The sequence below is a fragment of the Schistocerca gregaria genome, chromosome 3, assembly GCF_023897955.1.
Source record: "Schistocerca gregaria isolate iqSchGreg1 chromosome 3, iqSchGreg1.2, whole genome shotgun sequence".
Taxonomy (NCBI): domain Eukaryota; kingdom Metazoa; phylum Arthropoda; class Insecta; order Orthoptera; family Acrididae; genus Schistocerca; species Schistocerca gregaria.
The window spans coordinates 92,520,653-92,540,782 of record NC_064922.1 but is presented as its reverse complement, the minus strand read 5'-3'; positions in this window follow the sequence as shown (position 1 = coordinate 92,540,782).

Sequence of the window (20,130 nt, the reverse complement as noted above, 5' to 3'; positions counted from 1 at the left end):
TTCTACTGTACTTCTTTCCCCCATTGCTGTCAATTGTTCCCTGATACTCTCTTTGAAACTCTGTACAACCTCTGGTTTAGTCAGTTTATCCAGGTCCCATCTCTTTAAATTCCCGCCTTTTTGCAGTTTCTTCAATTTTAATCTGCAGTTCATAACCAATAGATTTTTGTCAGAGTCCACATCAGCCCCTGGAAATGTCTTACAATTTAAAACCTGGTTCCTAAATCTCTGTCTTACCATTATATAATCTATCTGATACCTTTTAGTATCTCCAGGGTTTTTCCGTGTATACGAGCTTCTTTCATGATTCTTAAACCAAGTGTTAGCTATGATTAAGTTGTGCTCTGTGCAAAATTCTACCAGGCGTCTTCCTCTTTCATTTCTTAGCCCCAATCCATATCCACCTACTACGTTTCCTTCTCTTCCTTTTCCTACACTCGAATTCCAGTCACCCATGACTATTCAATTTTCTTCTCCCTTCACTATCTGACTTATTTCTTTTATTTCATCATACGTTTCTGCAATTTCTTCGTCATCTGCAGAGCTAGTTGGCATATAAACTTGTACTAGTGTAGTAGGTGTGGGCTTCGTATCTATCTTGGCCACAATAATGCGTTCACTATGCTGTTTGTAGTAGCTTACCCGCATTCCTATTTTCCTATTCATTACTAAACCTACTATGCATTACCCCTATTTGACTTTGTGTTTATAACCTTGTATTTACCTGACCAGAAGTCTTGTTCCTCCTGCCAACGAACTTCACTTATTCCCTCTATATCTAACTTTAACCTATCCATTTCCCTTTTTAAATTTTCTAATTTACCTGCCCGATTAAGGGATCTGACATTCCACGCTCCGATCCGTAGGACGCCAGTTTTCTTTCTCCTGATAACAACATCCTCTTGAGTAGTCCCCGCCCGGAGATACGAATGGGGGACTATTTTACCTCCGGAATATTTTACCCAAGAGGACGCCATCATCATTTAACCATACAGTAAAGCTGCATGCCCTCGGGAAAAATTACGGCCGTAGTTTCCCCCTTGCTTTCAGCCGTTCGCAGTATCAGCACAGTAAGGCCGTTTTGGTTATTGTTACAAGGCCAGATTAGTCAAACACCCAGACTGTTGCCCTTGCAACTATTGAAAAGGCTGCTGTCCCTCTTCAGGAACCACACGTTTGTCTGGCCTCTCAACAGATACCCCTCCGTTGTGGTTGCACCTACGGTACGGCCATCTGTATCGCTGAGGCACGCAAGCCTCCCCACCAACGGCAAGGTCCATGGTTCACGGGGGGCGTCACACACAAAGAAAAAAAAATATGTTCTGTGGACACGTGTCCGGAGACGCTTGCTTTCCATGGTAGAGCTCATTTTATTACTTCTCTTCAAATCACATTAATGATGGAATGGAAACACACAGCAACAGACCGTACCAGCGTGACTTCAACACTTTGTCACAGGAAATGTTCAAAATGTCGTCCGTTAGCGAGGATACATGCATCCACCATCCGTCGCATGGAATCCCCGATGCGCTGATGCAGCCCTGGAGAACGGCGTATTGTATCATAGCCGTCCGCAATACGAGCACGAAGAGTCTCTACACTTGGTATCGGGGTTGCGTAGACAAGAGCTTTCAAATGACCCCATAAACGAAAGCCAAGAGGGTTGAAATCAGGAGAGCGTGGAGGCCATGGAATTGGTCCGCCTCTACCAATCCATCGGTCACCGAATCTGTTGTTGGGAAGCATACGAACACTTCTACTGAAATGTGCAGGAGCTCCATCGTGCATGAACCACATGTTGTGTCGTACTTGTAAAGGCACATGTTCTAGCAGCACAGGTAGAGTATCACGTATGAAATCATGATAACGTGCTCCATTGAGCGTAGGTGGAAGAACATGGGGCCCAATCGACACATCACCAACAGTGCCTGCCGAAACGTTCACAGAAAATCGGTGTTGATGACGTGACTGCACAATTGCGTACGGATTCTCGTCAGCCCGCGCATGTTGATTGTGAAAATTAGAATTTGATGACGTTTGAATGAAGCCTCATCCGTAAAGAGAACATTTGCACTGAAATGAGGATTGACACGTTGTTGGATGAACCATTCGCAGAAGTGTACCCGTGGAGGCCAATCAGCTGCTGATAGTGCCTGCACACGCTGTACATGGTACGGAAACAACTGGTTCTCCCGTAACACTTTCCATACAGAGACGTGGTCAACATTACCTTGTACAGCAGCAACTTCTCTGACACTGACATTAGGGTTATCGTCAACTGTACGAAGAATTGCCTCGTCCATTGCAGGTGTCCTCGTCGTTCTAGATCTTCCCCAGTCGCGAGTCATAGGCTGGAATGTTCCATACTCCCTAAGATGCCGATCAATTGGTTCGAACGTCTTCCTGTCGGGACACCTTCGTTCTGGAAATCTGTCTCGATACAAACGTACCGCGCCACGGCTATTGCCCCGTGCTGATACATACATCAAATGGGCATCTGCCAACTCCGCATTTGTAAACATTGCACTGACTGCAAAACCACGTTCGTGATGAACACTAACCTGTTGATGCTACGTACTGATGTGCTTGAGCTAGTACTGTAGAGCCATGAGTCGCATGTCAACACAAGCACCGAAGCCAACATTACCTTCCTTGAATTTGGCCAACTGGCGGTGAATCGAGGACGTTCGGTACATACTGACGAAACTAAAATGAACTCTAACATGGAAATTAAGCGTTTCCGGACACATGTCCACATAACATCTTTTCTTTATTTGTGTGTGAGAAATGTTTCAGGAAAGTTTGGCCGTATCTTTTGGTAACACCTTGTATAGCTGACACACAAGAAATGAGACTGATGCTACCGATTTAGTATTTCCTAAATACTTCCAATTCAGTGGTCACTTGTCACCTGAGTGAGCGCAAACGCTCAGAACGTTACTACGTGCCACGATATCCGGGTCTGCGCTGAAGCTCCTGCCCTTTCTCTTCCTTCTGGCGGAACGGTAGAAGCGCCACGATATCCGGGTCTGCGCTGAAGCTCCTGCCCTTTCTCTTCCTTCTGGCGGAACGGTAGAAGCGATGGCAGATTGTCGTGACTGGTGACGTTGACACGACAGGCGGCGTGCTGTCGCGCGCCGAGCCAGAACCCTGCCCTCAAATCGTAGCCGGGAGCTGGTCGTTCGCCTCGCAGACCCACCAGCCGTGCGTTCAGTGTCATCTGTAGGTGTTTGCAGTCGACGTGGTTAATGAACTGATGGCGAGTGGTACTCGGGCTACAAAACTCTTGCGAGCTACCCACAACTTCTTCGGGGAAAGTGCGATATACATTTAAAGCAAAGGTTTGAAATTGTGTGTAAAGCCTGTTGGCAGTCTGGCTAATTTGCGCACTGATCTACGCTACCTCAAGACGCTTGCACAGTTTCTAACTGTAGTACTTCACATCACCTGTCAAACTTTTAATGTAAGATATGGCTCCGTAATGCGACAGCACATTAAACATTTAAATTCGGTCATTAATTACATGGAACACTGAAAATAAAATGTTTGGTGACCCTGGAAGGCGTTTGATAGCCAACTTGCAACTGTGGCGGCGACCGTTTGATAATACAGTTGTTCTGTCGGCGGATCAAGAACTTGCATTTCAAAGACACCATCCCATTTCTAGAAATTTAGGGAAGTGACAAGAAGCTGACTTGGGGTTTGAAACCGCCATCCTCGTGAATGGAAGTCCTGCGTCTCACCACTGCGACAGGTCTCTCTGTCTGTTCCGGAAGTACCGCCCCAGTTTTAGCGGTCGTTATCACGTCACTGTGAAGAAAGACATTCAACGAATTAAAGAGCGGTACTGCTGTCATCGAGACGGATCGGTAAGTGTAGTCCGCCTGCTTAGCTGAGCGGTGACCTGTTTGCCTACCATGCTGCGGGCCCGAGCTGCAGATTTTCTGCGCTCGTCGACTGGGTGTTGTGTTCTCATCATCATCATCACCGACACGCAAGTCGCCCAATGTGGTACCATCTGAAATAAGACTTGCAACCCGGTGGGCCAACTCCACACGGAGGGGCCTTGGAGCTTGCCGACCGACAATTTCACAACATCATTTCATTTTTTCGTCGCTAAGTGTAACAGAGGTGCTCATGTAACGTAGATGTTGTTGACGGAATCGTATTTCTGGGTGAACTGTGTAGTTTTCACCCAGCTCCACCTCGCAGAGTGATCGTATGGACAACAGAGGCTACGAGTCACCTGGATACATAAAGAGGTTTTTTCACCCCGTACACTGATCTCATTAGACAGGAAATAACTAACATTGTTAAAAAGTACCATTCTCTGTTCGCTGTACAGTGGAATGTCAGAGTGTGTGTTTCTACAAACAAACACATTTCACGTCGAGTTAACTCTATGTGTATTATTGAAACTGTCGGGAGTGAGTAGTAATGATATGTCATCACAAATGGGACGTAACTGTCAGCGCTACTGGAGGGCTAATGGTCGCGGCGCACTAGTTGGCGGCTGCATTCCGACGCTGAACTGCTCGCTCACGTTGTGACGAGTTTCAGCAAAACCTATTCTCACCGACTGCCATTAAGCACACGTGTTCTCGCACTGAGGCAGTTTTGCCGTGAAAAACCGCAACACGTGTAGTGATAGTTTTGTCACCTCTAAAAAGTAAAGTAACGTAACGTCATTAATTTTTTGTTGGTTTGTAGGTGCGTGTGATGCAGTCCTCGTACACACTGAAAACCACAGTACCAAAGCGCGCAGCTGGAAGAAAATGACACGGCCCATGGAAAGGAGTATCGTACGGTAATTCATTTCCTGCATTTCAAGAGCAACAAGTCTGCAGCAATCGATGCAGAGTTGGTGGATGTGTACGTCGACAATGCACCACCGTACTGTGAGGCAGGGCTTGTATCAACGACTTCATATAGTGGCTGTATACGTTCGCTATGTTTGAAGAAAGTTGAATACCGGGCCGACATTATATCCATGGTCAAGGAAACTGTCTGCTGTGTCACGCCCCTCGAAATGAACTTTGACTAATTTCAAATAGCTCATGCTAGCTTCATTTTTTTCTCAAAATCCAGTTCTGTGTACACTGGCAGCAACGTGGAAGTCTTAGTCGAAATATGGCTAAACTTTTTGATGTGGATAAAACTGCAAGACGACTGGAAACCTCTTCGCGCACACACGATAACTTATTGTTATTCGCAAACCGAACGTAAACCAATACAAAATGAGCATGTGCCACATGAAGATTATGGACTAAACTTAGAAATGCGTTATGGTTAACTAATGGGAATGGTATTTGCATTTGCATGAAAATATGTTAAAGCAGCATATTATTAAGTTAGTCTTGCTATATGCTACTGAAGACTCATTAAGAATTTTATTTGACCAAATTGTCGGAAGTTGACTGTCTCGGCCCTGGTTGTGCTATTTCATTTCGCTTTATGTGTTGTAAATATTGGGGAGAGTTAAAGAAAGTCAGTTGGGATTGCTGTGGAGTAAATGCACCTGTGATCATTTCTGTTATACATTCATTTCTCTGGAAAATGATTTGAGCAGATGTAGCTTGTTGAAGTTCGAAACGATTTGCCCCGTTTTATATTTGCTGCGAATATCTACGTTAGCTCCTAACTCTTGGATTCGTGCAATTCAACGCTAAACACACTTCAGTCGTGTTTAATATATAGTTCACTAAATAAGTTCAAAAAAAATCAAACGATTCACCAGATAAAGTATTTCACTTTTCACACAGATAGACGATAGACTGGCTCCTCCCAATGTTCTGACCACCGTCAATACGGCGGCCGAGTTAACATTGGTTGCCGCAAGGTGCTCTGTAACTAGTGTGTTAGCCACTCTTCAAAATCTGATCTCTTTGGGTTATACCCCCACATCTGCATTTAAAGTTGGCGGCGTAACAGTTAAACAAGTGATGAACGAGAGGCGTGAGATGCTAGGCCTGGGGCGTAAACAAATCACAGCGCAGTAATATCTGCGGTCGTGACGTGACGTGCCGTGACGTCGAAGCTCCCGCACTGCCGGTTTTCTTTTGCGTGAACATAAACAACTGGCGTTGTCTACGGTTTCTAACACATGCTTGCGTTGTAGTGTGTTTTGTTTCGCTTTGATTTAGAAAATTCCGATACTTGTAAAATGGCACCGAAAAGACTTGGTTCACCTAGTGACAATCCTTTGCGTCGAGGTGTGTCACTAAGCAGATGGCGCCGTAGTTGAGAGTCTTCGCAGGATACGGTGGCCGGTGCGCATTGACCAATTTCCGTCCGAAGCACTATGCGAGTACAGTCGTTATGTTAGTGACGTGACGTGTTAACCTCACTTGTTATGGACTAGGGTCGTACACTTCGATGAAAAGCTCGGTGCCGCCGAAAAGGACTTATAAAGGAGTCCTGGTAGGACGGGTGCGTGCGTTCTAGGGCAGCACTAACAAAGTGAAAGTAACACAGAATAGTAAATAGTAAAATATATTACTCAACTTTGGTAACGTGGCTAAAGCAGTAGAATTCAGGATTAGGCCATCCGTCATGTGTTGACTGCAGTTCCATGAACACCAACTAAATAAAGTTCTCTGAACTAAAGTCGGAAAAAACTAACCTTGACTCTCGATGTACTATTCGAAGAACAGTTCCAAACTAAGAGTACCGTAGTCCATTGAATCAGTAGGCAGGCGGCGTCTGTCCATACACGATAATTCTATTCACTGTCCTGTTTCTACTGAAGACTAACCACTCTTCCTATCTCACTCGTGTGGGCGTGGAGGGGCTCCACTTAATATTTACAAAAAAAAGTGAGCTTAGGCTTCAATTTAGGACGCCACTATCCCTGCAACTGTGGGCGCCGCCTGCCCGCAACCTCCACCTCTACCACTCTCCTCCACGCTTGCCCTGCCGGCCGTTATTCTCCGCACAATCTGCCACAGAGAACTCGTGAGTTTCACAAGCAGGAGACAGAATATCTAAATATTCGTGGAGAGCCATCAGTTCCTGCCAGTGAAGTTATGTAACGAATATAAAAAAAACGCTTGCAAAATTAGTGCAAGAAGTAAGGAAGAGTTACTGCAACAGTTCAAAGATGTAGACCTGAGAGGTAACGATTCTGAGCCGTCTGGATCAGGTAACATATTCTTAGCGACCTCAGAAAAGAAGAAAAAGCAGCCTTATCCTGTCACCGAATTTCATTCTTTCCATTCTGTAAGGCTAGTTTACGTTTGCTACAGCGGTAAACAGCATCAAAAGAAGAAAAAAAAAGTTTCAAATGGCTCTGAGCACTATGGGACTTAACTTCTGAGGTCATCAGTTTCCTAGAACTTAGATCTTCTTAAACCTAACTAACCTAAGAACAACACACACATCCATGCCCGAGGCAGGAATCGAACCTGCGACCGTAGCGGTCTCGCGGTTCCAGGCTGTAGCGCTTAGAACCGCACGGCCACTCCGGCCGGCGAAACAGCATGCGGCGGTAGCAAAAATTACTAGTGTCGTTAAAAGAAAATGAACTTCTCAGGGCTGGGAAAACATCGCTAAAATTGTCCTAAACGTATGGGTTTGTGTTACAAAACGCTTTGCGGACGCAGTCCTGTTATAAAACGCACATATTGTCACGGTCGAAGCATTTTCTTGCACAAAATAAGGGCAATGACATTCGTACCATACTACAGCTAGACGAAACGTTACTTAACGCCGGGGAGCTGTAAGTAAATGCACTCCAAGCAGTAGCAATCACTACCCGACGGGAGGAGGGGCTGCTAGATTAATTGTGGGTCCTGCAGGCTCTTCCACTGGTTTTCTGCCAGATGCACTTCCAGTTTTTCGGTTCAAAAGGACAGGTGATTACCATGTAGACATAGACCATACACACGGTTTATGGAGTTGTTTAGGAACCTTAGGCAGTTCCTGTCCCTGCAACAGTTGTAGTGGACAGTGTTCTATGTCATTCAGTGAAAACCGTAAAAAGCTCCAACCAGAAACGATCGTAGAGAATCTTTAAAGTCAAGATAGTGGTAAACAAGATTACGAAAGCAGAGTAGCGTAGCAGAGTGGTGTGTAGCACTGCCCCCTACCAGCGAGATTTGGATCTACAAACCCAACTGCCGAATTTTCTGCAAGGTGCATCATCTGGTGACGTCACATGTTCCACATTTGTTATAGGCTTTTGGGGTATATCCCGACGTTTGCGGCCCCATGTGCCTTACATTAAATTACTTGTCTCAGCGTCATCTACATCGCTTCGGACTTATTCTCTCTGAGTTATCAGCGTTCCTCATATTTATGCCACTGGTCAGCAGTTAGGTTTTCCTGCTCACTGTGGAAGTTGTTACCGTTCAACCTTCTTCCCAGTTCATTAGCAGCTGTGTTACGTCCTCCAGCACTAGTTAAATTTTACATGGGAGCTTAAAGGACCACTCACAAATGATTTCCATCGGCACTCAGACACCACATGCCCTCTTACAGGAAACAAGTTTTCAAGCAACGTAACACTGCAGGGATATGCAACAGGTGTTGCGACCGTTGCTGACAGCAGTGTGTCGTATGATTCTGCAGGTATCGAGGGATACATGTAAGCGGAAGATGACTTAATGATTGCTTTGTGTAATTATTAATGACAGAGACAGGCACTACATACATCTGGAGAGTATTTATGGCTGCTCTGTGGAATGGCGGTAATACTGGCGCGGAAAAAAATACTTCGTGACCTACGGATGGAGAACCTCTTGGCGGTAAAAGAGTAGTCTTGGTTGAGTTATCCGATCACTACGAGCAATTGTACTCAACTGCAGGTTTTCTGAGATGCAAATTTCTCCACTTTGAATAACTTCTTTGATGTTCAGTTCTCAAAATAACCACAAGTTTCACCAACTTCCGAGGTTCTTGTCTACGAAGCATCATAAATGAATTTGTTTTTGTATATACAGTCGAAATACCTGTGTTACTTACAATTTTTCCATAGTGGCCTGTTTCTTTGAATAGCATGTTTTGAGAGGGCGTCTTACTTGCAATTTATTCGCTACCAGAACGAAATCACATCAGGCGAATCACGGAATTGTTTCCTCTACGGTCCTGATCATGCAGGGAAATTCTCAGTCTTCAAAGACGTCGATGTCTATGGAGTGTGAGACTGTCATCCTTTCTCCATTACCTCACCAACCCTCAACGCAGTATTTCCTCACGAGGACTTAAATAATGTCATTTATTCCTTTTCCAATTCTGTTTATTGCAAACTCAAAGCGAGGTAGTTTTTAAAGTTTGTTCTCATCCCATACTGTGATCAGGATAACCTGATCCAGCTTTTTCTGTCATCATCTCATTCGAACGCCGGTGTGGTCTCTTCGGGAAACACACAGCGGATGGTGTGCCGTATTCTTGCAAAATTAAGTTGGTGCTCAGATTCTAATGATCTTGCTCTTATAATAAAGTCTAAATGTAATTTCTTCCACGATTTTCTTGTGTGATTATAGTATACAATGTATGTATGTATGTGTGTATTAATCCGGGGACGTAGAAACGACGGAGAGGCTTCGTCCCCGCCGTAGCCCTCAGTGGTGCAGAGCCCCACAACAGGCGACAGCAGTCCACCAATCCCTCCGCCGCCCCACACTGAAGCCAGGTTTATGGGGCCGTGGGCGCCTCCTCCCCCCGGGAACACCGGATCTCGACACCAATCCGCCGGGTGGATACGGATACCCGGGCGGACATGGTATATGATGGAGCATAGCACTTAATAACAACTCCCTCTTTGTTGATCCCGATTATGTGTGCGGACGACGCTACAAAGTCATGTGTAGGCATGTTTGAGTCAAGATTTGTCTCTCTCATTTCTTACGAATGACAATAGCCGAATTTCTCTCGGCGCGAATAGCTTTTTTAGTGTTCTGATTCTGACGGATTAGTCTGGTTCAAATGTCAAGAGTAAATAACGGAATGTTCAGGCAACCGAGACAAGCTCTTTGAATGATTGACTATTTCTGCTCGTCCAAGTAGGGCGCGAGTGGTCGATCACAGCGTTTCGCTGACCACGGACGTATGCCTCTCATTTTCTTCCTACGTGTCTGATCAGCTTCTGTGTCGTTTCCCGCACCTTCCCTTCCCTCCCATTCTCCCGCCTCTCCGTCCCACTCCCCCTGCGTAATTTGATTTTCCTTTCGGTTCTCTCCACCCCAGTTTTCCATTTCTCTGCTTGTCGTAAGTTACTCCTTTAATACAGAACGATATTTAAACCATTAATCCCAACTGATATTAAAACCTACATCCTCTGCTTGACTGAAGCCCCAAAAAATATTGGATGGCTGTAATACTTTATCATAAGGCCCTGCCTGGTTGACGCTTGACAGTAATTTTTGTAAGCTTGCTGGAGGGCGGATTTACCGGCGCGGCGGAGTGAAGCTCTCGGTTAGTGGCCGTATCGATCACTGCCATTAGATGCGACTTAATTTGCGGCCCCCGGCAGAAACACGCTGTCAGCTAGCGATAGCCACCTCTACTGAATTACTTCCTGCCGTAATTGGAAAGGCGGCGAGCGAACCCTTCTGACGTTACATCGCCTCACCACGACCTCGGGACGCTTGTTTGTCACTCTGGATCACGTTCGACCAGTGCCCGACCCTCTGGCTCTGCCAAGGCGATTAGCCCTACAAATTCAAAAGCCTACGAACAACTAGAAAATTAGGCATTTAAAGTGCACCGAACAATCTGATAGGAGCACTGACATTACGGGAAATGCGATACGACAGCAGTTAACCAGTGATGGTGAGACTTAAACAGGATGTAATCGGTAGATAATGTTGTCATATTCTTATACCGTACGCCCCGTCGGTAGCTAGTTTAATTGACGAGGTTGGTTCAAATCGAAACCGAAACGTGCTAAGGAAATCAAAATATTAAGACCAGCATTTTGAAAGTGTTTTGTCAGCACCAGTACTGTAGGGTTTTTACTTAACACCTACTTTGTTTAACCTTCAAACCTAAAGGGAGTGGAAGGGCTGACCCAATAAAGTGAACATTTCAATTCCAATGTGTTTATTAACTAACAAAAACAATCTCACATGAAAACTGACAGACGCCACTCAGGCAAGATTATTTACGAAACACTCATTACATAAAATCATAAGCACGTTAACAAATCATTAACCAACGATCTCCCATAAACATTGAGAAACGCCACTAAGGCTGAATTTGACAATAACTTTAACAAAACAAATCTAGTTAAGACACGGTATTAAGACCCTTTCAATTCCAATACTTTAACATTACATTTAAAATAACATTGGACACACAGCCTCAGTTTTAACAGCAATACTTAGAACATTTTTATTAAAACATAACTTGGGCAATCTTGAAAACTAATAGACTAGAGAACCTTGCAGAGCGAACCACGAAATTATTCAAATGCCCATTGGCTTGTAAGATGGGCTTTTAGGGCATAGAAAGCTATAACTTTGTACAATCATAAATGTGTATCATCAGAAGTAAGGCCCAAGCTTGTAAGGCCCAAGTTTAACCACGAACGGTGGAGCCGACAGAGGGAAGTAACTTCGAACCAAGACGGTTGCCCGCTGCCTCAGCTCGCTGAAACACAGACCACACCCGACAACAGGAGGCCAAAAAACTAATCTTAACTTTAACATTCAAGATTGACTAGTAAATAACACTATAAAATTAAGGCTAAACAACTAATTTCATTCGCAAGTCCTTTCTTTAACTGAAGCAGTACCTAATAAACAAACGCTAAGAATGGGAAATGATTTGGCTCACGAGAACCGACACTCACTAGAACTGGACACATATTGGCAACCGTAAGTGGGCCTGCAAAGCTCAGCACGGTAACCTTTAGAAATAAAACCTCAGATCGCCCGCAGAGGACATATTGACATGGATTAACGTATGTCATAAGAAAATTAAACACTTGCTAATAATAGCTAATGAACAAAATTCTGCAAACACATCATTATTATGGGTCGGGCGGTTCTAGGCGCTACAGTCTGTAACCGCGCGACCGTACGGTCGCAGGTTCGAATCTTGCCTTGGGCATGGATGTGTGTGATGTCCTTAGGTTAGTTCTGATGGCCTCAGAAGTTAAGTCCTATAGTGCTCAGAGCCATTTGAACCATTTTTTTTGTCCCTTTTAATACGCACAGATCGATAAAGCAGATATCGCACTGGACTAATTTGCTATCGCTCTATCGAATGGGCACGTGAAATACCGCTATAAAAATCATCTTGTTTATGATGGAAAACATACCAACGCTTTCCGTCGGCATCGGGCGTCGCATGAAGGACGTCAGGAGCATTATTTGTGTGCGCTGCCACAATGCGAAAACGAAATTGTTGTATCTGCTGAAACACCAGATTCTTTGGAGAGACGCTCTTATAGATGTGGGACTGTAGTCCTCAGAGATGTATGGCGCTTGTTCCTGCAGGATGTTTCTCGTCGCAAAGACGCCCAGAGAGAAATTGGTGTCTAATACAGTCGCAGGGACGTGACTTTGGAGTTTTCTTCATAACTTCTTTAGTGGACGGAGCAGCACTGGTAACGCGGTCACTGAGTATGACTTCTTTAGAACTTGACTGCCGTTCGTTAGGGAGATGAGTTACGGGGTGTTGGCCCTCTTCCACCTCTCACGGTAATCCGATGCACTGCCAATACAACCTTTGAACAGTTTCATCTCAGATAGAGAATTCTTCCCCACCGCTGTGCATGGGCGGTGGCTAGTCGTAATCATATCGCCTGTAAAGTTGTTATTGAAGCGATTTTTCGCGTTTTCCTCCTCCTTTTGAAGTGTGTGTGTTTTAGGTTACAGAGCTTCCTTTGGAGACCGTCAGTGCAAAATGTCGTTGGATAAATAAACCTCTGAAGTCATTTTCAGTATACGTTCTCTCATTTATTCATTATGTTTAATTTTATTGCAACATAGTTTCTAGTAAGTGCAGTTTTTCTTCTTTTTTGCAGGTACGTATGGAGTTTACATTGAAGAAATTACAATCAAGACCTGTTAGTAGTAAGTACGTAAAATTTAAGACGAAAACATTATCAAATTCATTAGCTTTTGCCAACAAACATAGTCTACTACACTGATAAGAAATACGTTGTGGATGTGTATCACGCATTTTGATGTATGTGTAGAGATGTATCTAAATCGCATTATGCTTTGTGAAAGGGTCAAGAAGCGTAAATAACTCGACAAATGTTATAAAATATAATTCGTATTTTTAAATCCTTTATTCATAAAATGTACTTGTTGTGTTCAAATATTATTAAGACTTTTAAAATTATTTTCTGCACCTGTTCCATTTTGAAAATGAACCCGAAACAAAAATTTTTGGCATTTGATATTTTCGTGAGGAAGAGTGGATAAGAAACCTACGCACTTGACAGCTACGCTAAATAGCCCATTTCAGCTTACTGCCGTATTTTTCTTTTCATTGTTTACCATCCTTTTAGCAGGATGACCCAGTTTCGTTCTTCCTTCAGTCCGGATCGGAATCACAAAAGGTTTGTGATATGTCCAGTACGTAATTCAGAAAAGTGTCCTTTATAGCAAGAACTGTGCTAGACATATAAAAAAATAACTATTGAGAGGGTTTCGAGACCGACTGTTAACGCGTATTCCTTGCGTCAACAGGTTCACGTATAAACTGATACTGTTCGTAAAACTCATACTCTGGTATTATTTGTGGTGTGCGTTGCAGATCGTTACAGCTGACAAGCACGCTTTCTCTCTTGTTTGATTTATCACCATCAGATAACATATTTTTCGTAAAAAAGATAAGGGCTCTGCAGTCACATTTTATTGAAATTGTTACATGTCAGGTACAGCTCGCGCCGCGCAAATAAGAGAAAGCACATGTAAAAAAGGGCGAGCACACGCCGGAATGTATCGTGATCACTGTCATAGTGTGCAATTCCGATCTGTAACTAGCTCCGTACTTGCTTTTGTAATAGCCAGTTGCGTAGTAAGTTAAAAAACTGCGGCAGATTTAAGCAGTAGGTTAAGAGTGTGTGCCGGACCGGTACTTTATTTCTTTTAGACACTTCTCCGCAGTATCCTTTCTTTCAGGAGTACTACCTCTGCAAGACATGCAGACTTCTATGGCGTTTGGAAGGTAGGATAGGACCTACCGACGTAAGTGAAGCTCTGCTGGGCCTTGTGTCTGCTAAACTCAGCATCGCTCTAGCCCACACAAGTCCTCGCCATACAAATGGAAACAAAAGTGGGCCACGGAGGGAAAAGTGGGAGCCATATAGAATCCTTAGAAGAGCTGAGAAACCGTATACACCAAAAAAGTTCATACAGTTTCTTGCCATCTGCTGCAAAGTTTTCTCGATGAAATATACAACTGTCGCTCACTCCGTCCAAGATTCACTGCGACTTGATATACACATTGCGAGAGCTTAACCACCAGTGGCGAGTAGTTTTGTGACGGACACACTGTACGTTTTAACGTACCGATAACAGCGAAGAAAACTAGGGAAGGTTCAAATGGTTCAAATGGCTCTGCGCACTATGGGACTTAACTTTTGAGGTCATCAGTCCCCTAGAACTTAGAACTACTTAAACCTAACTAACCTAAGGACATCACACACATCCATGCCCGAGGCAGGATTCGAACCTGCGACCGTAGCGGTCACTAGGGAAGGAGACGGCTGTTTAACGCCTCGGTGTCTTAGGTTGTTCGAGACGCAGACCTAGCTCAGTTGGGCGATCAACCATTTGTGTCCTATTTAAGAAATCAACTCTGAATCGCCCTGCCTGAAGAAAACACAACGAACTTGGGCTTAAAATTTTGTGTTCCACATAAATACCGGAGAGAGACGTGAACACTTCGGTAGGTATAGTGAAAACAGTAGCCTGCCTTCTCTTTTGATGTGCTGGACATTCAGCACGGTGACGGGGCCAAGCAGTTTTTCAGCAAGGTCAGCAAATGTGACGCATTGCGCACGAATAGGCGGAACTCTCCATTGCTATTCTATAACATTTCTCGCTGTCAGTCATTGTAAACTTTAACAACTCTCAGAGTGATCACAGCTTCATAGATGGTCGCATTGTATCAAAGTGAGATCATGGCAGAGGACAACTTTGAGGTAGTGTGACTATTATTTATTATTTATTCTTGCGTGGTTGTGTGTACACCTTTGTTTTCATAATAGAGTACATTTCTCCTCCATGTACGACGTGAAATTCTCCTCAACATTGCTGGCGTTTGGCAGGTTCAAAATGGCTCTGAGTACTATGCGACTTAACTTCTGAGGTCATCAGTCGCCTACAACTTAAAACTAATTAAATCTAACTAACCGAAGGACATCACACACATCTATGCCCGAGGCAGGATTCGAACCTGCGGCCGGAGCGGTCGCTCGGCTGCAGACTGTAGCGCCAAGAATTGCACGGCCACTCCGGCCGGCGTTATGGCAGGAAATTGACGTCGAACAGTGACCTTATGTTCGCCAACTGTCGCGTAAAGTGTGGCGGGAGCCTTTTCTTTTTAACGGATCGCAATAACGCGTTGTTGCAAGATGACAGATCAGGATTTCAGGGTGGCCACTCCTATGGACTGACACACGCATGTATCAGGAAATACCTCACTGAGATATTCTCTAACGGCGATAGCATTACGATCTGGTGCTTCATCCTGCTGGAACGTCACACGGCGGAACAGTCCCCGATATTGCAGATGTGGAATAAACCGGTCACTTAACTTGGTGGTGTAGGCAACGTGATTCTCAGCACCGTCAAAGAAATATATACCTACCGAGAGGGTCGCAGACATTGCAGCCCAGATAGTGACATGTGATGGGTTGTGTTCAAGTTCTTTATAAAAATGTAGGTTTTCTTTAATCCAGAAATAAATATCTTGCTTTTGTACTGCGATATATTGCCCACTCGTGCTGCGAGACAGTTTCCCCCTCAGAGAAAGAGATGTAAAGACATTGAGCATTCGCCTACAGACCTGATATTTGTTTGTTATTATCAATCAGTTCGTTTACAAACGAAGGTTTAAATGCCTTTAACTTCAAATCATTCTTGATATATTTGTGTAACGACGAATATGGGGCTCCCAGTTCATGTGACCGCTGGCGAATGGACTTTTTTTGGCGGACGTTCGACAGACGCTACAGCATCCACACACGTCTCCGGCCGTGTTGGTGGTCGTCCTGAGAGGGGCTTATCTTTTATGCAATCATTTGCAGAGAGCTTTTTTCCCACCGTATAGTTGTTACGTTTGGTGAAGAAGGTTTATAAAACGTCATTGTAAAATCTCATTGGTTTTCTGTATGGGGTCGTTCGTGAGCTCACGTGCTCATTACGATCCGTCCCCCTGTGCTATAAGTGGACTTCGCAGCCATGACTTAGGTATATATGATCAACTACAACAATAACAGACAGCAATTCGTTAACACCAGTATAATACATAGGGGGTAATGAGACTTTGGGGTCATTCTGTAGAAAACCTGGCTGTTTTCGTCTGGAGTGGAATAACAGCATAAAATCTTTCGTAGGTACAGTTGATCTCAGATTGAGATTTACTCGAAGAATAGTAATGAAGTGTAAAATATCGAGTAGACAAGTGGCTTAAAAACACTTGATCCAGCACCTCTCGAATTCTGATCCTCACTCTAGCTCTTAACCGAACGTTAAGGCGGCACTCACCACACTCCAGTGGCAGAGGCGTTGTGGCTCCAGGAGGTGTTCCACTTTCATGATTCCGAGCGAACATTCCAGGACGAGTCTGGCCGGTTTACTGTTTCCCCGTGAATACATTTTACAAAGTGGACATTGCTCGTGTCAGAGCTAGATGCGCCGCGAGACGTGGTACCTGGGCCACTGTGACGTGCTCACCGAGAACGACGAGCACAGGCTCGATGTTCCGCCTTTGATGGTTGCGGCGCTCGTCCTTCACCGCTATTCGTATTGCAACAACATTCTGCGTAACTATTTGTGACGACGGCAAATTTAGTAATCATCAGTTAACGCTAATACAGTGATTACATTTGATTCCTCGGCAACTCAAGTCTTTTGGCTTTATGGTGCTCTCGACGTACGTACGTATCAAGCAACAGATGACCTGTTTTTACTGTGTGGTGGTTTGTGCAGGAGTTACGAGGAACAAGAGGGAAATGGTATAGACACTGTTATTGGTGTACTTCGTACACTCGAGTTGTCGAATCTAGGAATTTCAGTTAAACCAGTTAGACCGACACAGGCCATTAAACTTCGATATTAGAGGGGTGACAATTTTAAACTTGTCTCACGAATCATTAGTAAAATTGTCTTGTATGTTTCACTGCATAAATTTGATTCAGGTAAACTCGTAAACGTCTCCTTGTTAACCAATACGTTGCGCAGTTTGCCTCGCACTGCGTGCCACTAACAAGAAGAGTGTTCATGGTACGTCAATTTCAGAAGTCTAAACATCAATTTATCATAACTGTTCGATGCAACTCTAAAAAATTCTCGAAAAAATCGACTTGTAAATTTTCCGAGTATCTTCAGATCATTAAATCTACGATGATTTTACGATGAGCCACGTGGCTTTGTGGAAAATACTGGCATGTAATGGGAGGGGCTTGCGTTTGATTACCAATCGATAGAAATTTGTAAGCAAATGTACACGCTCTACTAGCATTTCCATAAAGCGCGAAATCATAACGATAAAAAAAACGGTAGCATTCGACGTTGGTTGTCGCAAAATTGCATTTTCTAGTCTCATTTCGGCCATTAAATTTTTTTTTCGTTCAACTCCAATATCTGCGACCTTTAAATATAAAAATCATCAATTATATGCTAATTAACATATATCAGATTGTAATTTATTATGAAAAATGCACGTCGTTTTATTTCTAATTACTTATTGCACACAAAATTCCAGTTTTCGTTGCAATTATAAATTTTTAATTAGGGATTTTTATCGAAGATTGTTGAAATTAAAAAATATATAACAAATTATTTTTCTCATGATTATGCATGTTAAGTTTATAGGAAATACCGGTAGTGCATGTCACTTTGTTCAAAAATTAGCATCATCCGACCATCTAATACTGTCTGACCATCTGACAGGCGAGCAACGTCCCACACAGCCATGGAGCCAATCGGACAGTCATCCTAGATTTAGCGATTAAAGACATTCTGAAAACTTCAAAGTCGCTTTTCTGAAGTACTCTGTAGAGCTGCATCTAACTTCGTTGACGTATTGATATTTGAGTTCTGAATTTCAAGTTCCGTAAATAAAAATGTTGTTGTTGTCGTCTTCAGTCCTGAGACTAGTTTGATGCAGCTCTCCATGCTACTCTATCCTGTGCAAGCTACATCTCCCAGTACCTACTGCAACCTACATCCTTCTGAATCTGCTTAGTGTACTCATCTCTCGGTCTCCCTCTACGATTTTTACCCTCCACGCTGCCCTCCAACGCTAAATTTGTGATCCCTTGATGCCTCAAAACATGTCCTACCAACCGATCCCTTCTTCTAGTCAAGTTGTGCCACAAACTTCTCTTCTCCCCAATCCTATTCAATACCTCCTCATTAGTTACGTGATCTATCCCCCTTATCTTCAGCATTCTTCTGTAGCACCACATTTCGAAAGCTTCTATTCTCTTCTTGTCCAAACTAGTTATCGTCCATGTTTCACTTCAGTACATGGCTACACTCCAAACAAATACTTTCAGGAATGACTTCCTAATACATGAATCTATATTCGATGTTAACAAATTTCTCTTCTTCAGAAACGCTTTCCTGGCCATTGCCAGTCTACATTTTATATCCTCTCTACTTCGACCATCATCAGTTATTTTACTTCCTAAATAGCAAAACTCCTTTACTACTTTAAGTGTATCATTTCCTAATCTAATTCCCACACCATCACCCGACTTAATTCGACTACATTCCCTTATCCTCGTTTTGCCTTTGTTGATGTTCATCTTATATCCTCCTTTCAAGACACTGTCCATTCCGTTCAACTGCTCTTCCAAGTCCTTTGCTGTCTCTGACAGAATTAAAATGTCATCGGCGAACCTCAAAGTTTTTACTTCTTCTCCATGAATTTTAATACCTGCTCCAAATTTTTCTTTTGTTTCCTTTACTGCTTGCTCAATATACAGATTGAATAACATCGGGGAGAGGCTACAACCCTGTCTCACTCCTTTCCTAACCACTGCTTCCCTTTCATGCCCCTCGACTCTAATAACTGCCATCTGGTTTCTGTACAAATTGTAAATAGCCTTTCGCTCCCTGTATTCTACCCCTGCCACTTGCAGAATTAGAAAGAGAGTATTCCAGTCAACATTGTCAAAAGCTTTCTCTACATCTACAAATGCTAGAAACATAGGTTTGCCTTTTCTTTAACTTTCTTCTAAGATAAGTCGTAAGGTCAGTATTGCTTCACGTGTTCCAACATTTCTACGGAATCCAAACTGATCCTCCCTGAGGTCCGCATCTACCAGTTTTTCCATTCGTCCGTAAAGAATTCGCGTTAGTATTTTGCAGCTGTGACTTATTAAACTTTTTGTTGTGAACGGCCAGTGTCGGTTGGTCAGTCAGTGTGCTCCCTGCCGCCGTTGGATAAGCAGCTGCAGCAGCAAGTCGTATAACCCTAGCTTACTTGTTTGTTAGATAGCTTAATTAATTTCTTTGCGTGTTTTTGGGTACTTGCATTGTTTAATTCATATATTTCGGGCGTATTATAGTATTTGACTGTTGTAGCATCGCGCTTTAGTGTTTACTTCGTAGATTTTTATTTAAATTGCGTGTGAGTTTCGGATAGGAGGTGCAATTTCGAGTTTTAGTTACTGTAATTGTAAATTCAGCAGATTGTAGGGCAGTCGTTAGGCATTTGTACAGGTTAGTTGATACATTCTTTGCGTGTTTCGCTTACGTTATCTAGGCACGGACTCGTGTTTCGGTAACTGTTGTTCAACATCGATCAGAATGGACAGGAACTGCGATTGCTGTGTTCGGATGAGGGCTGACTTGGCATCCCTTCGCTCACAGCTGCAATCGGCGCTGACTTCGGTCGCGCAGCTTGAGGCTGTTGCCAATGGGCACCACTGTGGGGAGCCGGACTTGGGTATCACGGGGATGTCAACCTCGTCCCGTCTGTCCCCAGATCGGTCTG